This window comes from Lissotriton vulgaris, chromosome 10 (assembly GCF_964263255.1).
Source record: "Lissotriton vulgaris chromosome 10, aLisVul1.2, whole genome shotgun sequence".
NCBI lineage: Eukaryota > Metazoa > Chordata > Amphibia > Caudata > Salamandridae > Lissotriton > Lissotriton vulgaris.
Window position 1 is genome coordinate 807,034,690 of NC_141698.1, and position 12,184 is coordinate 807,046,873.

General features: G+C 44.4%; 1 protein-coding gene across 1 annotated transcript in view; it reads left to right on the plus strand.

The window, feature by feature from the left end:
- The window catches only part of MYRIP (myosin VIIA and Rab interacting protein), a 1,654,117-nt gene that overhangs the window by 1,511,741 nt on the left and 130,192 nt on the right, over nt 1-12,184 (plus strand). The gene's annotated exons all lie outside the window — the stretch shown is intronic.

A 12,184-nucleotide genomic window follows, 5' to 3' on the forward strand; every position in this document is an offset into this window, starting at 1 on the left:
AGCTCCTAGGTTGGTATATTTAAATGGGGTGTTACACAAAAGCACTAACTATTAATGGGCTAGTAATTCAGTATAAGATCAACATGTTTAGAGCCTATCCCTAGCTCCTCGTCAGGACCACACAGGGACCAGCCCTGTGTATGCCACTCCTAATAATCCTAAATGTGGAAATAAGGAATTAATAAATTCAAATGAACCAAAACGCTGCAACTAATAAAAACATGCGTGTTTATACATACGATCGCTATGTCACATAGTATGCCTGCGAAAACAAAGGAGAGAAGGTTAGGTAGCAGCCCCCTCTCTCTGATAGAGATACCGGGTATAAAGTTCAACATACTTCCATGCTGGTGGAATGCTCCTCAATGGTGCGTGCAGTCTTTCAGGCTCAGTGAGAAAAGGTGACCTAAATAGGTAACAAAAGTGCTGGCCAAACGTGTTGCATGGTGGTCAAGGATATTAAAAATGCACAACAAACATGAAGTGATAGTACACACAACATATACATAAACAGAAATAAGGGGAATGATGGTCGCCCCAGGATTGAAACACATACTTAATTTTGAGCAAAACTGTGCCTCATGGACGCGATAGGGTCGAAGTCTCCCTGAAAGTAATATCTGTGGGTTTAGGGAAGAAAAGACCAGTAGTCAATTGTTAGCGTCAGTCGATTTAGCCCATTGATAAAAATCGGACGTTTTTTAAAGTCATCCGGTACCTGTGGGTAAAAACACACTTACTTCAAAAGGACCTCGTTTATTCAGACCTAGTCGTCTCCCTGTTGGACTGCATCTTAGCGAGTCTGTTGCCGGGAGTGCACTAAATACTTCCTGCTTCCACCGCATGGTCGTCACTCCGACTAAACCGCGGGTGGAAAACGTAAGATGGCCGCCGCTTTTGGCAACAACGGTGGCCATATTGGAGGGATACGTTATGGCTATAATGGGTGTTCAATTCCCAATAGTGGTCTTTGTTAGCATTTATCAATGGGCTAAATCGACCAACGCTAACAATTGACTACCGGTCTTTTCTTCCCTACCTTTGTCTAGGTCCTCAAACCCGACAAGTTGGTTTTTTGGAAGTATTAGCCATGGAGGACGGACCTAGATGTATACCTCTACCTCCCCCCTATTTGTGAATTATTCTGGAGCATTATACATTCTATTCAAGTTGTCAATTAGAATTTGAATCCATTGAAGAGTATCATATGTTGTCGAGGGACCTCACTGTTTCAAGCGATTGAAAATATCAATCACAAACAGGCTTTAAGAGATCTGTTAGAAATTGGGTTCTCTAGGTGGCCATGGTACGCACCCTGTCCAAGCTGTGACCCTTCTAGTCAGGGAAAGGGAGTTACACACCCAAGATCACCCCTGCTCACCCCCTTGGTAGCTTGTCACGAACAGTCAGGCCTATCTCATAGGCAATGTGTAAAAGCGTTTGTACATAGAACACCCAGTAACACAGTGGAAACACTACAAATGGATACCACACCAGTTTAGAAAAATAACCAATCTTTATCTAAACCCAACAAGACCAAAACGACAAAAATCGAACATATATAACTCAAAATATAATTTTTAAAAGTTTAAGCAAATCTGTCAATAGAACTCTATGGATGTGTTGATTTTAGCACAAAGTACCTTTGATGTGACAAAATCCAAGATGAAAAACAGCCGCAAAGGAGGAAAACATCAGAAAATACATCGATGCTTCAGATCTTGAGTTCCAGGGAATAGAGGTGTCAGTTCTGCTGCATGTAGGAGAAGTGGTGCGTCAATGCAATTACTGCAAGGAGAAGCGATGCATTGATTTCCAGAAGCAACTCCTTTCGTTGGGGTGATGCGTTGGAAACCTGGCACACAGTTGTGATGCATGAGAAAAGCCAGGCGCTACGGGACGATGCTGTGGCAAAACAGGTGCTGCATTGATTTCCACAGATGCAGACAGATGATGCATCAATTCCTTCAGCCACACAGCAGGGCCTGTGTTGGAGCGGGGATCTCGGATGTCAGAGAGTCGGTTCTCTGGACTTGAGCTTCTGCGGTTCTTCAAGCGGCAAACAGGCGCTGCATCGATTTTTCAAGCATTGGGTTTTCAACCACAAAGCAAGCTTGGGGAGGGAAAGGCGGCGCTGGAAGGGTGATGTGTGGATTTTCAAATCTTGAAGCGGCTGAACCACCTCCAAGGGGCCAGAACTGGAATTGGCACCACTTGGCAGGTCAACATTACTAACAGTGGAGTTCAGAGATGCTGCTGATGAAGTCTTTCGTGGCCCTGAGACTTCCAACAGGAGACTAGCATACAGGAGCCCCTGGAAAACCTTGGATAAGCAGGATGCAAGAAAGCAAAGTTCAGTTAATTTACTGCCGACAGAAGCAGCAACTACAGGCTAACCCAGCAAAGCAACACACGGTGTAGTACTCCTCCTGACAGCTCTTCAACTCCTCTTCTTGGCACAATCCTCAGTCCAGAAGTGTTCTAAAGATGTGGGGTTATAGGTCAAATACTTATACCCCTTTTGGCCTTTGAAGTAGTCCACAAGATCCTGCCTTTGCTCCAGACAAACAACAGAGGGTGGAAACAGCATTGTGAGAGGCCAGTCACAGCTCTATTCAGATATCAGTGACACCTTCTCCCACCACGCTATCTCAGGAAGACCCATTAGCCTGGTGATGAGCCATTAGGATATGCAGGGCACACCTCAGGTCTCTTGTGTGACTGTCTAGAGTGAATGCACAAACAACCCTACTGTCAGTCTAAACCAGACATTCATTCTAAAAGCAGACAGAGGCACAGGTTGGTAAAGCAAGAAAATGCCATTTTCTAAAAAGTGAATATTAAGGAAAAAGTTTACCAAAGGTCCTATTTTTTGTTTAGAAAAATTACACCATATACCTTTTGTGATTTGGGTTGTTTATTTACCCATTAATATTTCTTTCGGTTTTTTTGAGAAATACAAAAAGATTCCCTCCTGTTCTTTGGAGAATCACACATGTACTTTTACACAAACATTAAACATTTACTACGGATTACACAAACAAAATTGCTAGCCATGAAACAATCACAAAATGACCACATAGAACATACGTTATGTCAATAGACTATTCAACATTGACGTTACACCAATAAACAAGTAATGTATACTAATCCTTGCCTATGCCAACACCTATTTAAGCATATGCACTCAACCGTCAGTTTTGGCTAATTTAGAAGTATATTATTTAACATCAAAAATTGACTCAGCCGACGCGTTTCAAGACTCGTGTCCTTTACGGGCTTTCATCAGGGCTTCTTAATTCAAGAAGTTTAGACATATCTACAATAAAAACATAACAAATCAATTCAATTGTCTCCCTTGTCCTTTTCAAACGCAATACACACGCAGTGACTAAATCTGAGACCTATGGTTTGTAAAAATAGTTCTTTTAGTCTATTTATTTTATCAAACCAAAGATAATTTGTTGCAGTAAAATACGTTTTGCAATATCACTGTTTTCAATGTAAAAAGTGGATACACTGCATTTTTCAATCAGTGCAGTGTTATCCTATGGGAGGAAACACAATCAGCAATATGCACGTAAGTAAACACTTTATGATATTGAGTTTTTTTTTTGAGGTTCAGGTGACCTCCCTGCACCATCATGACAGGGGCAGAAGGGTGCAGAGTTCAAAGCCGGGATCTGGTGCCAATGTTATCCAATGGAGAAAGGGGGTAATCAAATTGGTACTACTTGCAAGTGAGTAGCATGTTTAGGAGCACAGTCTCTGGGAGTTAAGGTAGGCACAAGGGGGGGGGGGGACACAAGTCAGCACCAAACTTACACCTCCAGCGGCTTAGAGGCAGCAGGCTGCAAGGTGCAAACACAGAGTTGGGTGCCCAATGTAAACCAATGGGGGTTCTCAAACTTGGAAAAAGGCTGCAAGCTTAGACCAGGAGGCTGGACGAAAGAAACCTGCAGCTGCACAGGTAAGCTGGGATGTGCTGGAGCATTGGTTCACCATCAGTAGATCTCTCAGGGCCCAGGAGCTCCAGGTGCAGGTGTGTCCTTTGGCATCAGAAGTCAGCTTGCCTGTGTTTTTTCGCGGTTGGGGTGGATCATCGTGCAGAGGTTGCAGGAATCAATGTAGAGTCTGGCAGAGGTCAACCCATGAGGGACTCTGGCCCAGGATCATTGGGGAACGTTTTCTGGACCGGTGTGCCTCTTAGACTTGGGCCATGGGCGTCATGTGCCGAGTTGGTTGACTTCGTGTTTCCACTGGTAGAGCACTTGGTCTTAAAGTTGGTTTTCTTCTGGATTGTTCCACGGGAGATCAGGAGTCTTTTTAGAGGGCAGGCAGTTCTGAGGGTTGCTGGACTTCGGGATGATTAGCTCCTCTGTAGAAGGGTCTTTGAGGGCCTGCGGGAGCTGGCATTGCTGCTGCACGGAGGGAGTTACTGTAAAACGTAGCTTCCTCCATGCAGGAGCAATTGTTTCATCTCTTTCTGCTCATTTCTGACCTTTATTCTACATCTTTCTGTTTATTTCGGACCTTTATTTTGCCTCTTTCTGCTTGTTGCTGACCCTTATTCTGTCTCTATCTGCTCGTTTCTGACCTTTATTCTGCCTGGTTCTGCTCATTACTCATCTTCAATCTTGCCTCTTACTGCTTAATGCTGACCTTTATTCTGCCGCTTTCTGTTTCTTGTTTTCCCCAGCAGCGTGGGGGAGCATGAAAGCCCCCCGAGTTCCCAGCTGGCTCTCCGCCTCCTGAGACAATAACTTCTTGGGTGAGCCACCTCATTCAGTACCTACAATATACATGACACCGGTAATGTGCTTCTAGCGGGGGCTGCATACAACTGTACTCCTGCTGTGCCCCGCCCACTGGTGCCACCTCACCCATGCTGCTGTCTTCTAAAGTAGACAGGCCTTCCTGGCTTATCTACAGCAGTGCTGCACCATTCTGGTGCTGCAGGGGAGACCTCCCACCCTATGGTGCCCATACATGCAGAGACCTAGTTGCATGACCCATCATTCCCCAATAGGTACTACACCCTTGTAGGTGAAAATCTCACGCCGACTGCCTCGCTGAACTGCTATACCCCGCAGCCTACCAACAACTTCGTGGGCATTTCTTCAGCCATCCCCTGTGTAAAAGTATCACAGGGGCCCAGCTCGCTGCTATCCCCTCCCCACCCACCTGCTGCAGCAATCGGCAGTGGTCCACTTGAGTGGGGCCCGCCACCAGACCTTGCCTTTTAAGCCTCTGCTGCACCATTCCTGGGCAGTTCCCATACCGGGTCCTAGTTGACATCTCCATATTCTGCCCCTTGACAACAACACCAGGTGCCACTGGGCCCTCCCAGTCTAGCTTGATCCCAGAAACTTCCAGTTGGGGACTCTCTCGCTCCTCCCATCCCTTTCGCAGACCATGGTCCATGATGACCCCAAACAGCGAAGGTTGTCTTTTGAAAAATCAAAACCACTGGGGGCTGCAATGGGGATCCTGACGTCAGACAGTTGACCGGCATAGATGCCATTATGCTGGCTTTCAAGTCATAAACACCCTCTCCGGTTGTCTTCGTCGCATGGGGGAGCGGCTTTACTGCCTAAACACAGGGCTTGGCATTGCGGAGGATGGGTCCACTAAGACCACAAAACCCCTTGAGAAGGAAGCCATCTCCTCAAATCAGTAGCCATCAATAATGAGGACCTTGAAGCATGGGCTGCCACAATAACATCCACATACTGGGTGTAGCAGAGTCTACCGATTCAGGGCTTCTCAACCTCTTTGTTGAACCTTTACTAACTGAACTGTTCGTCCACCAGCATTTCACTTCCACATTTATTGTATTGTATTGCATTTATATAGCGCTTACTACCCCTGACGAGTCGTCGAAGCGCTTTTTCGGTGAGTAGCACACTACTCTGGGACCCATAGAGGATTAGTGTTGAATTAGTATAGTAAAACATGCAAGTACATTTTAAGTGGTGGATATGTTAGTTAGTTATTTGGATTTGGAAAGATAGCAGAAGGATAGAGGAGGACAAAGGTTTGTATTTATATAGCGCTTGTTGGCGCACACTATTCAGGAAGCCTACAAAGGATTAGTGGTGAATTAATATGGTGAAATATGAAGTAATTTCAGTGGTGGATATTAGTCAGTTACTTGGAGTGAGAAGGATAGCGGAGGGATAAAAGGGGAAAAAAGATTTGCATTCGTATAGCACTTGTTACCCCTGATGGGTGTTGAATCGCTTTTCTGGCGAGTAGCACGCCACTCCGGAACCCATAAAGGATTACTGTAGAAAATTAGTATAGTAAAAATAAAAAAAAATCTGAAGTAATTTGAGTAGTGGATATGTTTTTCAGTTATTTGGGTAGTATATTAGTATAGTTTAATATGGAATTTGAGAAGTGAACATGTTAGTCTGTTAATTTCGATTGAAAAGGATAGTTGAGGGATAAAAGAGTGAAAGATGTTTTGTTTTTTTGTTTTAGGTCTTAGCAATAGGAGGAGGCTTTTGGATGAGTAAAAAGGAGTTTTGGAGGGGAGGACTCAGAGGAAAGAGTTTCAAAAGGTTTGTTTTAGGGGATCGGTATAGTTAAAGAGGTGTCAGATGATGCAAGGAGGGGTTGAGTAGGAGAGAGTCTAGAAAGGGTTATTTTGGCAATCATAGTAGTGGAATGGGGTTTGGTATAAATGAGAGAGTGGATGTAGATGATATATTGATAGATGTATAGGATGGGAGATAGGGTAGTGCATTGGAAGGAGTAGTAGAAGTTTGAGATGAGTCAGAAGGTTAAATAGGGTAGTGCATTGGAAATGCTAAATTAGAAGAAAGTGATAAATATATAGATCCCTAATTACATTGAAAGTATATAGATACATAAAGGAGGTAAGTATATCTAGATTAGAGATATTGATAGAGGCACAGGATGAGAAATAGGGTAGTGTATTGGATATCATTTTTCCAGGGAAAAGTAACAGATACGCAGATCCAAGGATATGGAAGGTACATAGATGCACAATGGAAGTATGTACATGTAGACCAAAGATGATTTTTATTTATTTATTATTATTATTTTTTCTCTCAACAGCAAAATTATTTTACATGTTTATACAAAGTAATACACAAAGATAGGTACATATCTATAGTGAAAAAAAATGATTGTATACAGAGGGATATGCTGTAAATTTCTGTTTGCGTATGGTGCTTATGTGGGGAAGAGACAAATCTTGAGAAGTTTTCTGAAGAGAAGGTGGTTGTGGGTGGACCTTATGTTGAGGGGTAAAGAGTTCCATAGTTTGGCTGCTTGAACAGAGAAGGATGTGCCACCCATGGTTTTTTTCTTGTATGGGTGGATGTTGAGGCAAGATGCTCCTTTAGAGCGGAGGTTCCTTTGTTGAATGTGTTTGGTGATTTTATTCCTAATGAAGAGCGGTCCCATTCCATGTATTGCTTTGTGGGTGATACAAAGCAGCTTGAACGTGGATCTTCGTGCAACCAATAACCAATGCAGGGCTTTCAAGGCAGGGGAGATGTGGTCTCGAGGTTTGATATGCAAGAGTAGTCTGGCAGCCGAGTTCTGAATCCGTTGTAGTCTTTTCATGGTCGTTAAAGGTGATTCATGGTAGAGGCTATTGGCCTAATCGAGTTTGGACAGAACAAGGGAGATGGTAGCTTGGACCTTGTATGGAAATCCCAAATGAGGAAAAATTAGTTGCAGCATTTTTATAGTAGCAAAGCTTGATCTTGCTAGTTTATCCACTTGGGCATTCATCAACAGCTTGGAGTCCATGGTCATTCCGCGGTTTCTTACTTCCTTCGATACTTTAGGCAGTGATACCAGTTCATCAGGCCATGCGGCAAGCGGGTTGTAATGTTTCCAATCACCACACATGAGTATTTCAGTTTTTGAAGCATTCAATTTGAGATGGCTCAAGGTCATCCACTGATCCACAGCTCTGAGACAGCTGAAAATTGGCGATTTTCCAATGTCTTTGGGGCATTCCAGTTGAAGGAGTATTTGATTGTCATCTGCATAGTTATAGCACGTGAGGTGAAATGTATTGATCAGTACTGGTAATGACTTCATGTAGATGTTGAAAAGCATGGGTGAGATGATAGAACCTTGAGGGACCCCTGCTTTTGTGGAGTATGGTTTGGACGAGAAAGGTGAGGTATTGATGACATTAGTTCTGTTTCTAAGGTAGGACGCTATCCAGTCTAAAGCAGTTCCCTCTATGCCGGCTTCATAGAGTCTTTGTTTCAGAGTGTCATGGTCAACCATGTCAAAGGCAGCTGAGAGGTCCAAGAGGAGTAGCGCAGCAACCCTGTTGCAGTCAACTGTATTCTTTATAATTTAGTGGGCCCACTGCTCACTTGGACCTGGCCTTCCCCTGGCGCCCCACCATGACCAATACTCGCCTGGCTCCTCAACGTCCGGAACATCACCTTGAGACTGGCCTGGGAGCACGGCCCTTTTCAGGAGCAGGCATTCTCCATTTTTCCTCTGCCCAAACTTCACTACAGCTGTACAAAAGGCTGCTGCAAAATCTCAGAAGCCAAATCAGCACTTTGGAATCAGGGCACGCTGTACCCTGCTCGCGTCAGGGTGGATGTCAATGGTGGGCCCGTATTTTTGACACCCCTGCTGTAGCCCTAACTTTTCCTAAGCAGCATGCCAAAGACCAATTGTCCCCTGACATGCCACTCCCGAGTGCTTCCCCCTGAATATTGTCTCCACGGCGAAGGCAGACTTGTTTTACTTGGGCTAACCTTGTGGCACAAATATGTTACTCTCAATGGCCCCAATGGGTGAATTCAGCATCTCCATCCAAATATCCCATTGCTTTCCACATTGGTATCTCCCTGGATTATCCATCTTCATGAAAAACTTTGGCCCATTTCTCTCCCGTTACATCAGACTCCTTGCCAAACACGGCCAGACCGCTGTCGCCTTGCCACTTTCCAACGGTGTACACTGTGATGATGACTTTATACCTCTATTTGTTTTCAGGGCTTAGGGATTCTCACCTAGTATGGGTGGAGATTTGTAGAGAGGGTATTGTTGGACTGTTCATTTTTCTTGTTCTTTATATCCATGAACAGTAATGTTCTTTGCCCTACACTTGGCTGCCACAAATCACCCACATTAACCTAGAATGATACCACAGGACTATGGGGGTGGTGGTTAATGGTGGAGTTCACCTTCCTTTCCTGGAACATCAGGGGCCTCAATAATCTTTGCAAAGGTAAACAGGTGTTGCAATACCTACCTCAACGTGACTGACAAGTGGCCTTCCCGCAAGAGATACACCTCTCCTCAGAGAAATTACATACCTTTTGCCTCCACATGGGTCCCACACTGCACATATTTCTGTGAGGTCTGCATGCTAATCCACAAAAACTTTTCCCTTTCATTCCACCAACACCCTCTTGGATGGAGGGGGCAGATACATATTGGTCACAGGAATCTTGCTGGGACATTGTATACCAATATTTATGCCCCTAATGTTAACACTCCTGACACCTTCCAAACACTTACAACTCAAATAATGCATTTGGACTTTAATCATATCTTGTAGAGGGCGAACCTAATCTACTCATAGATCCTCTACTAGACACCACTGCTGCTGCATGGTGGGAAAACCACAATCACTCCTCATCCTACACGACCAACCTGCTCCTCGATTACTGGCACCTGCAACACACTCCTGCCTCAGCATACACATGTTACTCTGTGCTGCATGATACATGGTTGCGCATTAACCACTGGCTCATGTCCGCCACCCTGGGTCCATGGCTGGGCACTGCCACCCACCTAGCCTGAACGCACTCCGACTACTCCCCTGTCCGGCTGACGCAGTTGATACCCACCTGGGGTTTTGAGTGGCAATTTCCCTGCCTGGCACTACATGATGAGCTCTTCCATTCAGAACTAAGCTCTGCGGTGGTGGAATACTTTGAGCAAAAAACAACGTTAAATTAGGGTCAAAGAGGGGAATGTTTAAAGACCTCTGTGTCCTAGACCCCCATTACTACTGAATAACATGAAAAGGGACACTAGGGTCTAGTAAGTAGTGTCATGGAGTGGGAGCTGGAAGGAACAGGTCATACAGTATCACCTTCAGTAGTTATAACATTGGCTTAAAAAATTCTCATCAGGCCACCCTTAGTGGTGGAGTGTCGTCACATGAGATTAGTTAGAGGATCCAACCATCGCCCTGACCAGTTGTTACTGGTATGGAGGTGGATTCCAATGATGTACTCAAGCCTAAGGTTATCCCAAAGGTGATTCTGATGAGGTGCAGTGCAACAGAAAAAGTGATAATAAAAATCGAGCATTGGAACAAAAATATGTTTAATGAGGATGTTCCAGTGTCAATAGTAAAAACAAGCACAAGGGATAGTTGTAATATATAGCTATCCCGTTGCGTAGTGCAGGAAGGTCAACATGTTTCTGCCGTGAGGAAACACTATCCGGCATTCGTCAGGACCTAATAGATGTAAATGCTACTGCAAGGAATCAAAAATGATTTGTGATAATTTAAACTTCTTAAAAGTCCGGGTAGTAAGACTTTATGATTTTATGATATTCAAACCACACTATTAAGAAGTTTAAATTATCACAAATCATTTTTGATTCCTTGCAGTAGCATTTACATCTATTAGGTCCTGACGAATGCCGGATAGTGTTTCCTCACGGCAGAAACATGTTGACCTTCCTGCACTACGCAACGGGATAGCTATATATTACAACTATCCCTTGTGCTTGTTTTTACTATTGACACTGGAACATCCTCATTAAACATATTTTTGTTCCAATGCTCGATTTTTATTATCACTTTTTCTGTTGCACTGCACCTCATCAGAATCACCTTTGGGATAACCTTAGGCTTGAGTACATCATTGGAATCCACCTCCATACCAGTAACAACTGGTCAGGGCGATGGTTGGATCCTCTAACTAATCTCATGTGAAGACACTCCACCACTAAAGGTGGCCTGATGAGAATTTTTTAAGCCAATGTTATAACTACTGAAGGTGATACTGTATGACCTGTTCCTTCCAGCTCCCACTCCATGACACTACTTACTAGACCCTAGTGTCCCTTTTCATGTTATTCAGGAATACTTTGAGCTCCATACGGGCTCAGTTTCCTCTCAAGCCACTCTATGGGAGGCATTTAAGGCATACCTTCACAGTATATGGATTTCTAAGAATGCTGCACATTATATTTAGTAGTCTAAATCACAAAGAATCAGAGCAGACTGACCTCCATAATGCTGATGTCAAACAACACACCACAACTACATAAATGTAGCACCCTACTCGCCAAATACATAGCGGACCGTGAGGTGCACTTCTTGGGGGAAAAACAGTGCTATGCGAGTGGGAGAGACCGGGCCACACCTTAGCCAGACTGCTTCAGACCCCCACAGGCTCATTTTACATTCCTGAAATACACCTTGATGATGAGGCACGGGTGACTGCCAATGAGGAGGTTTTAACTGCCTCACTATGCTGCTATACGTACATGTACACCTCCCAACTGACTGGCAACTTGATAGACCAGGCGGAGTACCTTACGGAGATAACCATGTGTTGCCTCACTAGTTCACAGCAATAATTTCTCAGTGAACCTCTCTTGAGCAAGGAAATTGTACAAGCTATTGACTTGCTTGAGGAGTCTAAAGCCCCCTGCCTCAACGGTTTCAATGGTGTATTTTACAAACATTGTAAACACCATTTAGTCCCCCATATGTTTGCCATGTATACTGAATCCTTTGAAACTGGGGTGTTCTCCCTGATGCCCCTCAAAGCAGTGAGCACCCTGCTTCTTAAAGCAGCGAAGGATCCACACCAGTGAGCCTCTTACCGCTCCCTATCGATATTACATTTTAACAATAAGATACTAGTCAAGTCTTTGCAAACCGCCTCTCCCTCTTGATGGATCAGATCGTCTCCCCGATTCAGTCAGGGATTGGGCCCCACATCTCCGCTTCCCTGAATTTGCGTACAGTTTTCTCTGTACTTAACATGATCTCCCATGACATGCCATCACAGTCGCACTATTCGATGCAAGGGCCTTTTCTGCAAGCTACGCTTCTTAAATTGGCCATTCCACGATGCTTCATTTCCCTGATCACACTCTTGTACACCCAACCAGTGGCCCGGATCCGGGTTAATGG